Source organism: Bos taurus, chromosome 21 (assembly GCF_002263795.3).
Source record: "Bos taurus isolate L1 Dominette 01449 registration number 42190680 breed Hereford chromosome 21, ARS-UCD2.0, whole genome shotgun sequence".
NCBI lineage: Eukaryota > Metazoa > Chordata > Mammalia > Artiodactyla > Bovidae > Bos > Bos taurus.
Window position 1 is genome coordinate 27,228,182 of NC_037348.1, and position 17,839 is coordinate 27,246,020.

General features: G+C 43.3%; 1 pseudogene; it reads right to left on the minus strand.

Moving 5' to 3' along the window:
• Positions 1 to 222: 222 nt before the first annotated feature.
• On the minus strand, positions 223 to 1,623 carry LOC100299869 (ribosome biogenesis protein NSA2 homolog; annotated as a pseudogene).
• Positions 1,624 to 17,839: the final 16,216 nt, after the last annotated feature.

The window sequence follows — 17,839 nt, forward strand, 5'->3', positions numbered from 1 at the left end:
TTTTAAGATTAACTTGGTCCCATTCTCTAACTTTTGGTTTATTCTTCATTATTCTGAGGGATGGATCCCAAAAGCACTTGGTGGAATTGATGTCACAGCATGTCCCACCTATAGTTTCCTCAAGAGTTTCATAGTATCCATTCTTACATTTAGATCTTTATCTTATTTGAAGTTTATTTCTGTGTATGGTTTGAGAGAGATTCTAATTCATTCTTCTTTTCTTTTTTTTTTTGTAAAATTAGATCATTTTAATGTTGGCTTTTTTCTTTTTTAAAACAGTAGAATAAATAGTTTTCTTTGACTGAAGACAACATGTAAGGTTGATTGGTAGTATTCAGAAATATCAGAGTAATGGTTTCCCAATTGGTGTGTAGTCTTCAGTAATTATAAGGAGTTATTTGTATGTAACTGCTGTCAAACCAGTAAGACTGCATTTATGCATCCATCATTTTCAGGATTATTAGTAACCTGGGCATATTTTCCCCAGATGACTTTGCCTCCTTGTGTTACAAGGCCCAACTTGCTCACATTCACCTCAATGACAGTTCCTTTGGTAATAACACCCAAAGTTGTATATAGTGGGGATGAGGGATTCTTCTTTACACCAAGTATTGGCAAGCAAAAGGCAGCTTTCAGTTCAGGATGTGTTACATGAGCCTTCTTGAAGCGTAATCCCATTGGCCTAATGAATCTTTCATATTTAGGTGGTTTTCGAGTAAAGCCATCTCCAACAAAGCAGACTTTAGTAACCATCCTCTTCCAGGCTTTCTTCTTTCTCTTTCCTGTTCAAATAACTTTTAATACTTCTGTTTCTCCCTGGGCACGAACTTTAGGCAGAGGGACCTCCCATTTTCCCGCTTTCTCTTTTCGTTTCTGTTTAATCATATTGGAAAGTACTTTAGCTCAAGACTGTCCCTCTCGGTCCAGTAGATATGCAGGTACTGCTCCTTGTGGAGTCTTTTCATCATTCTTCTGTTTGGTGTTTCTCTTTTCATGGATCTTAATAGTCTTTGTCATTTGTATTTTCTCAGCATGGCGCTGTTTATGGTAGAGCTTAGCTTTCAGACCAGTCATCTTTTTTGCTTTCTTTGAACGTTCATGAGTCTCTCAACCTTCCTTCTTTCTCTTTTTCTCATGGTAATCCAAACGATATCCATAGCGCTTACGGTGTAACTCAACATATCCATTTTGTGGCATGGTGATAGCTGCCGAGCCGCCGGGTGCAATCTCCGCAGCACGAAGAAGCTCTCAATTTTCGGCTCTCAGAGACCCACCTCATTCTTCTTTCCATTGCTCAAGGAACCAGCAGGCTGGCCTCCATATTGGTGTTCACCTGTTTTCATTTTTAGCATCAGAGGAAGAGAGTTCCCTTTTCTCCACAGCATTTGGTGGATTTGACCTTTGTAGAGTATTGACAGTGTCCATTCTGGCAGGTTTGGGGTGATACCTCATTTCAGGATTGAACACACTTCCCTAATATTTAGCGATGCTGACATCTTTTCATGTGATTTTTTTTTTTTAAGGTGTGAGTTAAGGGTACCTGTTAAATCTGGCTTCATGAAGGTCTACCCAGTTATGAGTTCTTTTCAATGACCACCCGCGGCTGAGCGACTTCACTTTCACTTTCACTTTTCACTTTCATGCATTGGAGAAGGAAATGGCAACCCACTCCAGCGTTCTTACCTGTAGAATCCCAGGGACGGGGGAGCCTGGGTGGGCTGCCGTCTATGGAGTCGCACAGACACGACTGAAGCGACTCAGCAGCAGCAGCAGCAGCAGCAGCAGCAGCAGCAGCAGGAGGAGACTCCTGGAAGGCAGTTGTTTACTTACACCTCCCTCCCACTCCCGGATCTTGTGACTATTAAGTGTCAGTCAACACAACTTTTATAGTTGTAGTTCCCAATATGGCCACACTTTCTTTTGCGCTGCACTTTCTTTTTTCTTCTTCTTCTTTTTTAACCCTTTTTCTAAACTGTCATTGTTTTTTTTATATTGGAATAGGGCTTCCCAGGTGGTACTAGTGTTAAAGACCCTGCCTGCCAATGCAAGAGACATCCTTTTAGGTGTTTTGAGATGGCCATCCTGACTGATGTGAGGTGATATCACATCAGACTTTTGATTTGCCTTTGTGTCAGAATGAGAGATGCTGAGCATGTTCTCATGTGCCTAATCACAATACCCATGTCTTCCTCCAAGAAATATCCATTTCTGTGTTTGGCCCATTTGTGTCTTGGGTTGTTGTGGTTTTGATATTGAACTATTTGGGGCTCCTTGTGTGTTTTGGAGATGAATTCCTTGTCCGTATCTTCATTTGCAAATATTTCTTCCCATTCCAGGTTGCAATTGTCTTTCATTTGGGGTTTCCTTTGTTGTGCAAATGCTTTTATGGTTAATTAGTTTCTGTCTTCTTATTTTTGGTTTATTTTTCATTCATTTAAGAGGTGTATCCAAAGAGACCTTCCTGCAATTTATGTTACTGTATGTCCTGGCTATGGCTCCTCAAGATTTTCTAAATCCTGACATTTAGATCTTTTATTTGGAGTTATTTTGTGTATGGTGTTAGGGACTATTCTAACTCATCCTCATTTTCCTTGTATCAGTATCCATCTCTCTATCCTTCACAGTGTCTGTTAGCAATTTACATTCCCAGCATCGGTGGAGGAATGCTCCCTTTTCTCCACACCTTCACCAGCGGTTATTGTTTGTCAAGTTTCTAGGAATGGCCATTCTGACTGCTGTGTGGTGATACCTCGCTGCGGTTTTGACTTGCATTTCTTTGATATTTAGCCATGTTGATGTCTTTTCATGAGATTTGTTTTAAAGGGTGTGAGTTAAACTTACCTCTTGAGATGGGTCTTGTATGCCTGCCCTGTTTTGAATTCTTTTTCAATGACCACCACTAGGACATGTCTTGAGGTTAGTTGTTTTTCACTTACGACAAAAGTCCAAATAGTCAAATCTAAGGTTTTTTCAGTAGTTATGTATGGATGTGAGAGTTAGATCATAAAGAATGCTGAGCGCTGAAGAACTGATGCTTTGCAATTGTGGTGCTGGAGAAGACTCTTGAGAGTCTGTTTGACAGCAAGATCAAATCAGTCAGTCCTTAAGGAAATCAACCCTGAATATTCATTGGAAGGACTGATGCTGAAGCTGAAGCTCCAGTACTTTGGCTGCCTGACACGAAGAGCTAATCGTTGGTAGAGACCCTGATGCTGGGAAAGATTAACGGCAGGAAGAGAAGAGGGTGACAAAGGATGAGATGGTTAGATGACATCACCTACTCAATGAACATGAGTTTTGGAAAATTCCAGGATATAGTCAAAGACAGGGAAGCCTGATGTGCTGCAGTGCATGGGGTTGCAAAGAGTCAGACATGACTGAGCAACTAAATTTAAACAGGAACCCTGTGAATATTAAATATCCATCAACACAGCTTTTCAAGTTGTTGTTACTGACAATGACCACAAGGTGGCAGCATTACTTTATGTCCAACTTTTTTTTTTTTTTCAGTCCTGTCATTTTCTTATTATTTAGCATTGGCATAGAGGTGATTTTAGAGGTGATTTACGATGTGGCATTTGTTTCAGGGGTAAAGGAACTTGATCCAGTTATATATAGACATTTATCTATTCTTTTTCTTGTTCTTTTTCACATCTAGATGATTACCATCTGCTCAGTAAACTTCCTGTGGTATTCAAAACTCTTAATTTTCCCAACTTTATCTGGAGATTGAGGGCTCATGCAGAGGGCAAGAGGCACTCCAGGAACATCATGGGGCACCCTGCCTCCCACATCCTTCCAGGACCTGAGCCCCACAACAATCCAGCCTTAGCAGCTCAGCCAGCCCAATCTCCAGAGATTTGAAACAAGCCAAGGAAACCATGGGCTGAGGGGAACAGAGTCAGTTTTTGTTTTTCTTTTCTTTTTTTATCCTCTAGTTTGCAATGGAGTGTGTAGGGGTGCTTCCCTTGTGGCTCAGACAGTAAAGACTCTGCCTGCAATGCAGGACACCTGGGTTCGAAAGACCCCCTGGAGGAGGGCCTCCAACCCACTCCAGTATTCTTGCCTGGGAAACCCCAGGGACAGAGAAGCCTGGTGGGCTACAGATGGTGGGTGTTCCCGTGTCTTTTAAAATGTTGGTTTTCTCTGGATGTATACCCAGGCACAGGATTGCTGGGTCTGAAGGTACTTCTCTGTTTTGTTTTTTAAGACTCTCCATACTGTTCTCCCTAGTGGATCGCCATTGGACATGTCCAACCACAGTGCAGGAACATTCTCTTCTCTCCACACCGTCTCTAGCATTTATTTTTGGACATATTTTGAGATGGCCGTTCTGACCTGTGTGAGATCTCACTGGATTTGCTTTGTGTTTGTGTAAGAATTAGTGATGCTGAGAATGTCCTCAGGTCCCTAATCACAGTCTGCATGTCTTCCTCCAAGAAATACCCATTTCTGTGTTTGGCCCATTGGTGTCTTGGGTTGTCTGTGCTTTTGATATTAAGCTGTATGAGCTGTCTGTGTGTTTCAGAGACGTGTTCCTTGTGGATATCTTCGTCTGCAAACATTTCTTCCCATTCTGGGCTTCGTTTGTCTTTCATTTTGGGTTTCCTTTGCTGTACAAATGTTTTATGGTTAATTAGGTCCCATTTTCTTATTTTTGGTTTATTTTTCATTCATCTAAGAGGTGAACCCAGAAAGACCTCACTGGGATTTATGTCTATGTGTGTCCTGCCTATGTTTTCCTTGAGCTTTCACAGTATCCATCCTCACATTTAGATCTTTATATTCTTTGGAGTTTGTTTTGTGTATGGTGTTAGGAAGTATTCTAACCTTATTTTCTTTGCCTCAATAACCATCACACCATCCTTCACAGTGTCTGTTACCAGTTTATACTCCCAGCATTAGGGGAGGATACTCCCTTTTCTCCACACCTTCACCAGCGGTTATTGTTTGTAGAGTTTCTGAGAATGGCCACTCTGACTGGTGTGACGTAATAGCTTGCTGTGGTTTCTATTTGCACTTCTAATATTTAACAATGTTGACATCTTTTCATGTAATTCTTTTTTAAGGGTCAAAAATTACATTTGACATTCTGTGAAAAATGACAGAATGATCTCACTTCATTTTCAAGGCAAACCATTCAACATCACAGTAATCCAAGTCTATGTCCCAACCACTGATGCCAAAGAAGCTGAAGTTGAACAGTTCTGTGGAGACCTACAAGACTTTCTAGAACACCAGAGAAAAGATGTCCTTTTCATCATAGCGGATTGGAATGAAAAAGTCAAAAGTCAACAAATACCTGGAGTAACAGGTAAGTTTAGCCTTGGAGTACAAAATGAAGCAGGGCAAATGCTAACAAGAGTTTTGTTAAGAGAACACACTGGTCATAATAAACATCCTCTTCCAACAACACAAGAGACAAGTCTACATGTGGACATCATCAGGTGGTCAATACCGAAATCAGATTGATTATATTCTTTGCAGCCGAAGATGGAGAAGCTCTATACAGTCAGCAAAAACAATACTATGAGCTCCTTATTGCAAAATTCAGACTTAAATTGAAGAAAGTAGGGAAAACCACTAAGCCATTCAGATATGACCTAAATCAAAGCCCTTATGATTATACAGTGGAAGTGAAAAATAGATGCAAGGAATTAGAGCTGATAGAGTGCCTAAAGAACACATGGAGGTTCATAACACTGTATAGGAGGCAGTGATCAAAACCATCCCTAAGGAAAAAGAAATGCGACAAATCAACATGGTTGTCTGAGGAGGCCTTATGTATGGCAGAGAAAAAAGGCAAAGGAGAAAGGAAAAGATATACCCATTTGAATGCAGAGTTCCAGAGAATAGCTAGGAGAGATAAGAAAGCCTTCGTTAGTGAACAATGCAAAGAAATAGAGGAAAACAATAGAATGGGAAAGACTAAAGATCTCTAAGAAAATTGGAGATACCAAGGGAACATTTCATGCAAAGACGGGCACAATAAAGGAAAGAAATGTCAAGGACCTAACAGAAGCAGAAGATATTTAAGAAGAGGTGGTAAGGAAACACAGAACTATACAAAAAAGGTCTTACCAACTTGATAACCACAATGGAGTGATCACTCACCTAGAGCCAGACATCCTGGAGTGTGAAGTCAATTGGGCCTTAGGAAAGATTATTATGAACAGAGCTAGTGGAGGTGATAGAATTCCAGCTGAGCTACATCAAATCCTAAAAGATGATGCTGTTAAAGTTGCACTCAATGTACCTGCAAATTTGGAAAACTCAGCAGTGGACACAGGAGTGGAAAGGATCAGTTTTCATTCCAATCCCAAAGAAAGTTCAAACTACCAAACAATTGCACTCATCTCCCACGCTAGCAAAGTAATACTCAAAATCCATCAAGCTAGGCTTCAACAGTATGTGAACCAAGAACTTCTAGATGTACAAGCTGGGTTTAGAAAAGGCAGAAGAACTGGAGATTGCCAACATTCATTGGATCATAAAGAAAACAAGGGAATTCCAAAAGAACATCTACTTCTGCTTTAAAGCCTTTGACTGTGTGGATCAAAACAAATTGTGAAAAATTCTTAAATAGTAGGGAATACCAGACTACCTTACCTGCCTCCTGAGACACATGTATGCAGGTCAAAAGCAACAGTTAGAACTGGACATGGAACAACAGATGGGTTTCAAATTGGGAAAGGAGTGTGTCAAGGCTGTATATTGTCACCCTGCTTATTTTAACTTATATGCAGAGTACATTATGCAAAATGCTGGGCTGGACGCATCGCAAGCTGGAATTGAGATAACCAAAAGAAATATCAACAACCTCAGATGTGCAGATGATACCACTCTAATGGCAGAAAGTGAAGAGCAACTAAAGAGCTTCCTGATGAGGGTAAAAGAGGAGAGTGAAAAAGCTGGCTTAAAACTCAACATTCAAAAAGCTAAAATCATGGCATCTTGTCCCATAACTTCATGGCAAATAGATGGGAAAAAGTGGAAACAGTGACAGACTTTATTTTCTTCGGCTCCATAGTCACTGCAGATGATGACTGCAGCCATAAAATTAACAGACACTTGCTCCTTGGAATACAAGCTATGACAAATGTTTTTTCAGTCATTCAGTCGTGTATGACTTTTTGTGAGCTCATGGACTGTAGCATGCCAGGCTTCCCTTTCCTTCACCATCACCCAGAGTTTGCTCAAACTAATGTCCATTGAGTCAGTGATGCTATCCAACCATCTAATCCTCTGTTGTCCCCTTCTCCTCTTGCCCTCAGTCTTTCCCAGCACCAGGGTCTTTTCCATTGAGTCAGCTCTTTGCATCAGGTGGCCAAAATATTGGAGCTTTATTTTCAGTATCAGCCCTTCCAATGAATATATAGGGTTGATTTCCTTTAATATTGACTGGTTTGATCTCCTTGCACCCCAAAGGACTCAAGAGTCTTTTCTAGCACCGCCAATTCGAAAGCATCAAGTCTTCACTGCTCAACCTTCTTTTTGGTCCAACTCTCACAGCCATATATGACTGCTGGAAAAACAAGTAGCTTTTATTCTCGCATATGGGATATTGAATTTGTCTTCACAAATTGTCTGCTATATTTAGACTCTTGGTTCATACTCCATGTCACCATGTAGTGTGGTAATTAAATACAATTAGAAACAAAGATTTAAGGATGTGGTTTGCCTACCAGCAGCATAGGAATGTTCCATTTTCTCCAGCCCCTCTTACCCTGGTATGACATCTCAAAACTCAGAAACTCTTACTTGTTGATATGATGATCAATTTCATTTTAGCTCAGTTTGAACAGAGAAGCAAAAAAATGAGGGGGCCAAGTTTTTTCAGGTTTTAGGGTTTTACTTTTGTCTGTTTTACTTTTGTCTGTTAGAAGACAAAGTACATGCAGCTTGTGGGCTCTTTGAGTCACTCATTTTTTGCAGGAATTTTCTTGTATTTGTTTTCAAGTGTGATCTTTCATTCACATAATAACAAATAACATAATTTGAAGAAACTAGTTTGAAATGATGGCTTGCTTCTGCTCAGAAAATCTGAACACAAAGGAACCAATGTGAACCGCAAAGATCAGGATGGATGCCAAGCTTTTAAGAATATTTTAGGTTTGCAAATAATAACTAATGTGCTTGTTTTTTCAAGAGTATATTTTCACTCTGATAAATAATAAGCTTTTCCAGAAGGCTTCCAGTGTCCACCTCCTGCTGGAAGCCTAGGATGCTGGAATCAGGCCACTTCCTGTCTGTCTTCATAAGACACTGGGCTGCACTCTAAGAATATCTTGACTCTCCCCAGGATCTGGACCATCACAGGGCCACAGAAATTGGTAACAGTTTTGTTTTGCCTGTTGAAATGTTTAATGGCAAAGGTTCTTTCAATTCCTGATGTGGCTGAAGTGTGGAGCCCAGTGATGATTTCTTTAAGAAATGTACATCCTAGTTCCCACATGAGGGTGAGTCCTCTGTCCAACAATGAGAGACCCTGCATGTGTGTGGCCGGTGCCTCCTAGACAGCAGCTTTACGCTAGTCTAAACCTGACCAAGTTCTATCTACATGGTAGATTCAGGCCTCCCTAAATCATGAAATTAAAAGACGCTTACTCCTTGGAAGGAAAGTTATGACCAACCTAGATAGCATAATCAAAAGCAGAGACATTACTTTGCCAACAAAGGTCTGTCTAGTCAAGGCTATGGTTTTTCCTGTGGTCATGTATGGATGTGAGAGTTGGACTGTGAAGCCTGAGCGCCAAAGAATTGATGCTTTTGAACTGTGGTGTTGGAGAAGACTCTTGAGAGTCCCTTGGACTGCAAGGAGATCCAACCAGTCCATTCTGAAGGAGATCAGCCCTGGATTTCTTTGGAAGGAATGATGCTAAAGCTGAAACTCCAGTACTTTGGCCACCTCATGTGAAGAGCTGACTCATTGGAAAAGACTCTGATGCTGGGAGGGATTGGGGGCAGGAGGAGAAGGGGACGACAGAGGATGAGATGGCTGGATGGCATCACTGACTCGATGGACATGAGTTTGAGTGAACTCTGGGAGTTGGTGATGGACAGGGAGGCCTGGCGTGCTGCGATTCATGGGGTCGCAAAGAGTCGGACACGACTGAGCAACTGAACTGAACTGAAATCTTGTCTAGGGGTTCCCTTGTGGCTCAGGTGGAAAAGAATCTGCCTGCAACGCAGGAGACCTGGGTCAGATCCCTGGGTTGGGAGGATCCCCTGGAGAAGTGAATGGCTACCCACTACCAATATTCTTGCCTGGGGAATTCCATGCATAGAGGAGCCTGGCAGGCTACCGTCCATGGGGTCACAAGTGTCAGACATGATAACACTTTCATTTTACTGTTCAAGTCCTGTCTACACTCATGTTTAGATGAGACAGTGCACTTTTTATGAGAACATTTAGACCTGACTGTTCTGTGTGCACTGGGACGTGGGGACCTGGGTGCAGGCCTGGCCTGGCCTCTGTCTGGGAAACTCCGTGCCTGTGTCTGAGCGTCAGTGCTCAGATGTCTGGGCTCTGGGGCTGGGGTGGGCTTCTCAGGGTGACCGTGCTCTCCTATGAGTGGGGTTCCATGGCCCTCCCAGGGGTCAGTGCTGCAGTCGGGCTCCTAGTCTGTCCCCTGCCAGGTTCACCTCCCTGGGGCTCCTGGAGACCCCCCCAGGTGGCTACCTGGAAATCATTCCAATGTTCCAACACATTTTCAGGTTGAGTAGGGAGGCAGGTTCACCTGGTGAATTGATTCCCGGGCACAGGGATCGGGCAAAAAGTCAATGGGCAGCAGGTGAGGTTGCTGCTGTGCTCTCCTTCCGGTCGACTCTCTCCTCCAAAGAGAACAGAGCTGCCCCTCGTCTTTCAGCCCAGCTCTCCTGTGTTTTCTCAACACCTCAGCGGGACAAGAAAGATAGAGCCTGCCAGAACCAAGGTAGCGTGTTCACCTCTAGCATGAGCTTTCAAAGCAGCAAAAAATCACACAGAACCAAAGTGAAAACAGGAGGGGCCTGACTTCTCAAGGACAATTGTGGGGAGAGGAGACAGTCACTACACTTCTTTCTAGGATCCCAGGGGGTCCCAGAGACCTGGCTTTTTTACACATTGGGGACCCTCTCACCACAGCCATGGTGTTCTTGTCCTGACCGAGGGGACGTATGACCCCAGGTAGGGGGTCTGGGGACCATGTGAATCTCACCCCATCTCCATGGGTCAGGATCACGTGTATGGGGAGACCACACACACACACACAAAACTAAGAAAAAGGGAAGAATATATGACAGCTTCACTTGTGTGCAGGAATTAATACTTTACGGTGTTCACTTTATACAGGCCTGTGCCTGTTTGCCTCTTTATCCCTGGGAGGTTCACCTTCCCTGGGGCTCCTGAGGACCCCTCAGGTGGCTACCTGGTAACTATTCCATTTTTCCAGTACCTTCAGGTTTAGAAGGGAGGCAGGTTCACCTGGTGAGTTGATTGCAGGGCACACGGATCAGGCAAAAAGCCAAAGGGCAGCAGGTGAGGTTGCTGCTGTGATCTCCTTCCAGTCGACCTTCCATCCTGAGCAGAGAGCAGACCTGCCCCTCGTCTCCCAGCCCTGCACCTGGCGTGTTTTCTCAACGCCTCAGTTGAACAAGAAAGGACTGAGCCTGTCAGAACCAAGGTAGTGTGTTCAACATTATCATGACAGCTGTAAAAACAGTTAATATCACACAAAACCAAAGGGAAGAGAGGAGGACTTCTCTGGGACAAGCATCGGGAGAGGAGACCAACCCCACACTTCTTTCTGCCATCCCAGGAGATTACAGGAACCCACTCGTTTCCACCTTAGGGGCCCAGCAGAGACCTGGTGTCCTAACCAAGGGTCGTGCGAGCCCAGGTGCAGGGTCTGGGGAGGTGGTGTCACCTGGAGAGTGTGGAAGTGTGCCCCAGTGCAGGCTCTGGGGACTGTGTGGGTCTCACCCCATCCACGTGGGTCAGGATCCTGTGTACACGGAGACCACAGGTCTGCTCTTTCCCTGCAGTGTGTCCTGTCCCCTCGGAGATTCCCAGCATCTGAATTGAGAGTATTGCCCTGAATAACCTGTGGTCCTTTTCCTTCTCTTCATCTTGTCGCATTCACATGAGGTCAGGCGGGTTGCTGCTCTGTGTTATGCTGAGTGAAAACCTTTGGTGGTGTCATATTAATATCAGCATATCCCATATCTAATCATGGGGGTCACCACTGTCTGTTGTCCCCTGGACCGAGCTCAGGTAATTTATTTTATATTGGAGCAGAGTTGATTTCCAGTGTTTTGTTTGTTTTAGGTATATATGAACTTCATTCAGTTATACATAGACATATATCTATCCTTTTACTGTTTTTTGCCTCATATAGGATATTACCATCTTTTTCAGTCAAGTTGCCTGTTCTATTCCATAGGTCCTTTTTCATTATCAACGATATATATCAGTGTGTATATTTTCATTCCAAACTCTTAATTTGTCCCTCCCTTCTTTGCTTTGATAATCGTAATTTGGTTTTCTCAGTCTGTTTCTGTTTTGTATACTAGTTTATTGGTATGAATTTATAGATCCTGTGTATACATGATATCTTAGGATATTTGTCTTTTTCTCCCTGACTTACCTTACTTACTATGATGATTTCTTGGTACATCTATGCTGCTGCCAATATCATTTTTTCTGTTTTTTGACTGAGTGGTATTCCAGTTTATAGACGTACCATGTAGTCTTCATTTTTCTGTCACTGGACATTTTGATGAGTTCCATGTCTTGGCTGTTGTGAATAGTGCTACCCTGAAAATTGGGGTGCACATGTCATTTCAAATGATGAATTTCTCCAGATCTAAGCCTGGGAAGGGATTGCAGGATCATATGATACATCTATGTTTAGTTTTTCAGAGAACCTCCATGCTGTTTTCCATAGTGGCTTCACCATTTACATTCCCACTGAGACTGTAGGAGGATTCCCTTTTCTGTACATCCTCTGCAGTATTATTCTTTGTAGATCTTTTTGAGGATGGCCATTGTGACCAGTGTGAGGTGATACCTCATTGTAGTTTGGCATTGATTTAATAATTGCTGATGTGGAGTACCTTTCCTTGTGCTTTTATTGTTTTATGCCTTATGAGTACAGTTTACCTCTTGTAACGTGGCCCTGTATGGAATTCTTTTCTCATTACTTACCCCAGGACATTTCTTGAGAGGTTTCATTTACAACCCTGTCAGACTTGTGACCATTAAAACCCCTTCAGCACCTGTTTCATGGCTTCCCTGCTGGCTCAGTGGTAAAGAATGCGCCTGCAATGAAGGAGACTTGCAGGAGACATGGGTTCAATCCCTGGGTCGGGAAGATCCCCTAGAGCAGGAAATGGCAACCCACTCCAGTGTTCTTGCCTGGAGAATCCCGGGGATGGGGGAGCCTGGTGGGCTGCCGTCTATGGGGTCACACAGAGTCAGACACGGCTGAAGCGACTTAGCAGCAGCAGTCTAAGTATGAAATTGCTGCATCACTTGGTACCTCTATGTTTAGTTTTTAAAGACCCTCCATAATGTTCTTCCTAGTTGGGGTACCATTTTATAATCCTACCAACAGTGTAGAAGGGTTTCCTTCTCTTCACACCCTCTGCAGAATTTACTGCTGTAGCTTTTTTGATATGGCCATTCTGATCAATGGGAGGTAACACCTTGTTGTACATTTGATTGTTTTTCTTTAAGAACTCATGATACTAAGCATCTTTTTATGTGCTTTATGGCCATCTCTATGACCTCTCTGGAGAAATGTGCATCTGGATCTTTGGGCAATTTTTTATTGTTTGGGCAAGTCTTTGTTGTTGTTGCTTATATTGAGCTGTACTAGTGATTTGTGTTTGTTTCGGGTGTACAGGAACTCAGTTCAGTTATATTAATACATAATATTCTCATTTGGATTCTTTTTTCATATAGGTGATTAGAGTATGTTCAATAAACTTCCCTATGCTATATTTGATGTACATTAATGTGTGTATGGAGATCCAACCAGTCCATTCTAAAGGAGATCAGCCCTGGGTGTTCTTTGGAAGGAATGATGCCAAAGCTGAAACTCCAGTACTTTGCCACCTCATGCGAAGAGTTGACTCATTGGAAAAGACTCTGATGCTGGGAGGGATTAGGGAAAGGAGGAGAAGGGGACGACAGAGGATGAGATGGCTGGATGGCATCACTGACTCGATGGACGTGAGTTTGAGTGAACCCTGGAAGATGGTGATGGACAGGGAGGCCTGGCGTGCTGCAATTCATGGGGTTGCAAAGAGTCGGACACGACTGAGCGACTGAACTGAACTGAACTGAATGTGTGTATGTTAATTCCAATCCCTTAAATTATCCCGCCTGCATCTGGAGGACAACAGGCACTCCAGGTCCATTGTGGAGGCACACAGCCTGCTACACACTCCCAGCTCTCTCAGTTCCAGGACACTGCAAGCCAATCAGGCTCCAGGGACGTGACACCAGCCTTATTTTTTTTTTTAATTTTTTAAATTTATTTTAGTTGGAGAATAAGTACTTTACAATATTGGATGATTTTTGTTGTACATCAACATGAATCAGCCACAAGTATTCATGTATCCCCACATCCTGAATCCCCCCTCCCCACCACATGCCTCTGAGTTGTCCCCGAGTACCAGCTTTGGGTGCCCTGCTTCATGCATCGAACTTGTGCTGGTTGTCTGTTTTACACATGCTAATGTACATGTTTCAATGCTATTCTCTTTCTCAAATCATCCCACACTCACCTTCTCCCACTGAGTCCAAAAGTCTGTTCTTTACATCCGTGTCTCTGATCAGAGTCAGCATTTCCTTTTCTTTTTTTTCCACCATTTGAACTGGAGTATATAGGTGAATTACTGCCTTGTTGGTGTTTTTTTTCCTTCCACCACAACTTGTTTCACTTCTTCTAATACATAAATGTGTATATATTTTGTTTTTTTTTCCATATTGGTTATTACAGAGTGTGGAGTAAGTTTCCTTGTGTTATACAGTGGGTCCTGGTCATTTATTTTATAAACAGCATTGTGCATATATTAATCTGAAGTTACTCATTTCTCCATGGCCCCCATCTTTATATCTTGGTGACTGGAAATTTCTAAGTCTATGAGGCAGTGTCTCCAGGCAAGAAGTTCATTTATATCCATCTTTAGATTCCATCTAGAAACTATATCATAGGATACTCATCTCTCCCTGTCTGCCTTAATTCACTTGGAATGATCATCTCTACTTTCTCTTCCCTGGCTGAACATGGCATTATTTCCTATTTCTTTATTTGTTGAGAAATATTGTATGTATGTACCCCATTGTCTGTATCCATTCATCTGTTCTTCTACAATTAACTTGATTTTCCCTGTCTTGATTGTTGTACCTACTGGGCCAAAATCGCACACCCATCTCTTTGAAAGACCCATCTCTCTTAAAATTTTGGTTGTCTCCACCTGGCTTTCTCAACCACAGCCCAGTCCAAACATGAGACACAGCCCGCTCGGGCTCCAGGGATGGAACAGCAGCCCAAGAGAGGGAGGTTGCAGGGAATTGACTAGGCATCGGTTTTTTTCTTTTCCTCATGCCGATCCTATGTTGGAGTATAGTCGGTTTATAGTTTTGTGCTTACTGTCAGTGTACAGCACTCGATTCAGTATTGACATATACATACAGGATGACTGTTCTTCTTTGGATTCTTTTCCCATAGAATTTACTGCAGAAGGTCAAGCAAAGTTCCGCATGCCTATATGTACCACATCTTCTATAAGCTTTACTCTTTCGGGGGACATTTTGATGGCTGTGTGTCTCGGCTATGGTAAGTAGTGCTGCAGTGAACATCGGGGTGCATGTGTTATTTTGAATGATGGTTTTATCAGGACATCAGGATACCAGGCCCAGGTGTGGGAATGTCAGATCCTAGGTGTAGTTTCCTTGGAAGTTTTTTTTTCCCTTTGGCATGTGAAGACGGTCTTTTCTAGTGGCTATTGCCAGAGTCCCTTGCCACCAACCACGTAGGAGGGTTCCCTCTCCTCCTGGCCCTGTCCCCCATTTGTTGTCTGTGGACTTGTGAGGGTGGTCATTCTGACTGGTGGAATTTAATTTCTTGTGGTTGTTTTGATTGGCATTCCTCCTGTAATAATTCGGGATGCTGAGCATCTTGTCCTGTGAAAGTATGCTTTTTTCTTTGTTTTCTCCTTCATGGTTGTGAGGGAAATATACCTGTTGTAGTTAACTTTTTGACAGTGGGTTGTGTTTGTAATTTATTTCTACAGTATTCTCCCTAGGATCTTTCCTGAGGGCAACTGTCATTAACAGCCCCCAAGTCTTTAATTGGAGGTGCCATTAAGCACAGGTCAGGCTTCCCTGGTGGCTCAGATGGTAAAAAAATCTGCCTGCAATGCAGGAGACCTGGGTTCGATTGCTGGGTGGGGAAGATCCCCTGGAGAAGGGCATGGCAACCCACTCCATTATCCTTGCCTGGAGAATCCCATGGACCGAGGAGCCTGGCAGGTAAGCACGGGTGGTCAAGTTGTAGTTACAGAAAATGTCCACATGGTGGCAGCAGTTTTCATTCCCAACTCTGGTTCTTGGGACTTGGACTTGGCTTCCTAAGCTGTGAACCGGAGTGGAATGTGCCTGAGCAAACGCCCAAGGGCCTGTGTCTCACTACTTGTTCCCCCTAAAGCTTCACCCCTTTCCTCCAGACTCATCGCAACGGGGGCCACAGCACCCTGCTGAGGTGCTAGGAGGCTGCATTCTCAAGAAGAAGGCTTGAGCTGTGAACCCCATCACCAGGAGAACTGAAAGCTAGGTGGCATTTCCAAGGTCCTTGAGGCCAGACGGTCGTCACAACATCCCTTGGTGCACTAGGGACTATGGTCCTTGTCAGAGCAAACCAGAAGGTGTAAGTTTAAGAGGGGCTCAATTAAGGGCACCCTGTCTGGTGGTTTCAACCCCACCCCAGTCCAGTCTTTGGACCAAAGCCTGCTCAGGCTGCAGTGATGGGATAGCAGCCTGGGTCAGGAGAGTCAGCAGGAATAAACTAGGCAAGGCTTTTCTTTTTTGTTCTTTTCTTTAATTTCATGTACGCTGCAGTATTGTCGGTGTGCAATGTGACTGTTGTCAGTGTCCAGCCACCTGATTGAGTTATGACATGTATGCCATAACCTGTATTCTTTTCTGGATTCATCTGCTGTAGAAGTTATTGCAGAAGGTGGAGCAAAGTTCCCTGTGCTGCATATCATGTCCTTGTGGAATATCTGTTACATACATAGTTCTCTGTGGAAGGAATGAAGAAAGAAAAGGGATAATCCTTGTGGATTATCTACTACCAATACACATTTCTGTGTATTTGTTAGTCCTGACTTCCTAATTCATCCCTGGCTCTTCTTTGGTTTTATTTATTTTTTCGCAATTCTTCATTTTATTTGATTCTCAGAGTCTCTTTTTATGTTGTAATTGAATTCCATTGAATCTCTTTTTTCCTTTTACCTAGAAGGGATATCACATGCTATAGTCTTCCTCTGTCTGGCTGACTTCACTTAGTGTATGATCCTCCAAGGTCTATCCCTGTGACTACCAGTGGCATAATTTCATGATTTCAGTAGTAGTTTTTCATGGCTGAGTAATACTTCATTTTTTGTATGTACCACATTGCTTTTAAGCTTTAATCTGAAGATGGACACTTTGCTGGGTCTGTGTTCAGGCTACTTTAGTGCTGAAGTGAACATTGGTGTGCAGGTGGCTGCTTGAAAGATGATTTTCTTAGGATACAGGCCAACATGTGGGAATGTCAGATGGTAGGCTTCAGTTCAGTTCAGTCGTTCAGTCATGTCCGACTCTTTGCAACCCCATGAATTGCAGCACGCCAGGCCTCCCTGTCCATCACCAACACCTGGAGTTTACCCAAACTCATGTGCATCGAGTCAGTGATGCCATCCAGCCATCTCATCCTCTGTCGGCCCCTTCTCCTCCTGCCCCCAATCCCTCCCAGCATCAGGGTCTTTTCCAGTGAGTCAGCTCTATGCATCAGGTGGCCTAAGTATTGGAGTTTAAGCTTCAACATCAGTCCTTCCAAAGAACACCCAGGACTCATCTCCTTTAGGATGGACTGGTTGGATCTTACAGTCCAAGGGACTCTCAAGAGTCTTCTCCAACACCACAGGTCAAACACATCAATTCTTTGGCACTCAGCTTTCTTCACAGTCCAACTCTTACACCCATACATGACTACAGGAAAAACCATAGCCTTGACTAGATGGACCTTTGTTGGCAAAGTAATGTCTCTGCTTTTGAATATGCTATCTAGGTTGGTCATAACTTTCCTTCCAAGGAGTAAGCGTCTTTTAATTTCATGGCTGTAGTCTAGGTTGGTCATCGGAGAAGGCACTGGAGACCCACTCCAGTACTCTTGCATGGAAACTCCCATGGATGGAGGAGCCTGATGGGCTGCAGTCCATGGGGTCGCTAAGAGTCAGACATGACTGAGCAACTTCACTTTCACTTTTCACTTTCAAGCATTGGAAAAGGAAATGGCAATCCACTCCAGTGTTCTTGCCTGGAGAATCCCAGGGACAGGGTAGCCTAGTGGGCTGCCGTCTATGGGGTCACACAGAGTCAGACACGAATGACATGACTTAGCAGCAGCAGCAGATTGATCATAACTTCCCTTCCAAGGAGTAAGCATCTTTTAATTTCATGGCTGTAATCACCATCTGCAGTGATTTGGGAGCACAAAAAAATAAAGTCTGACACTGTTTCCACTGTTTCCCCATCTATTTCCCATGAAGTGATGGGACCAGATGCCATGATCTTCGTTTTCTGAAT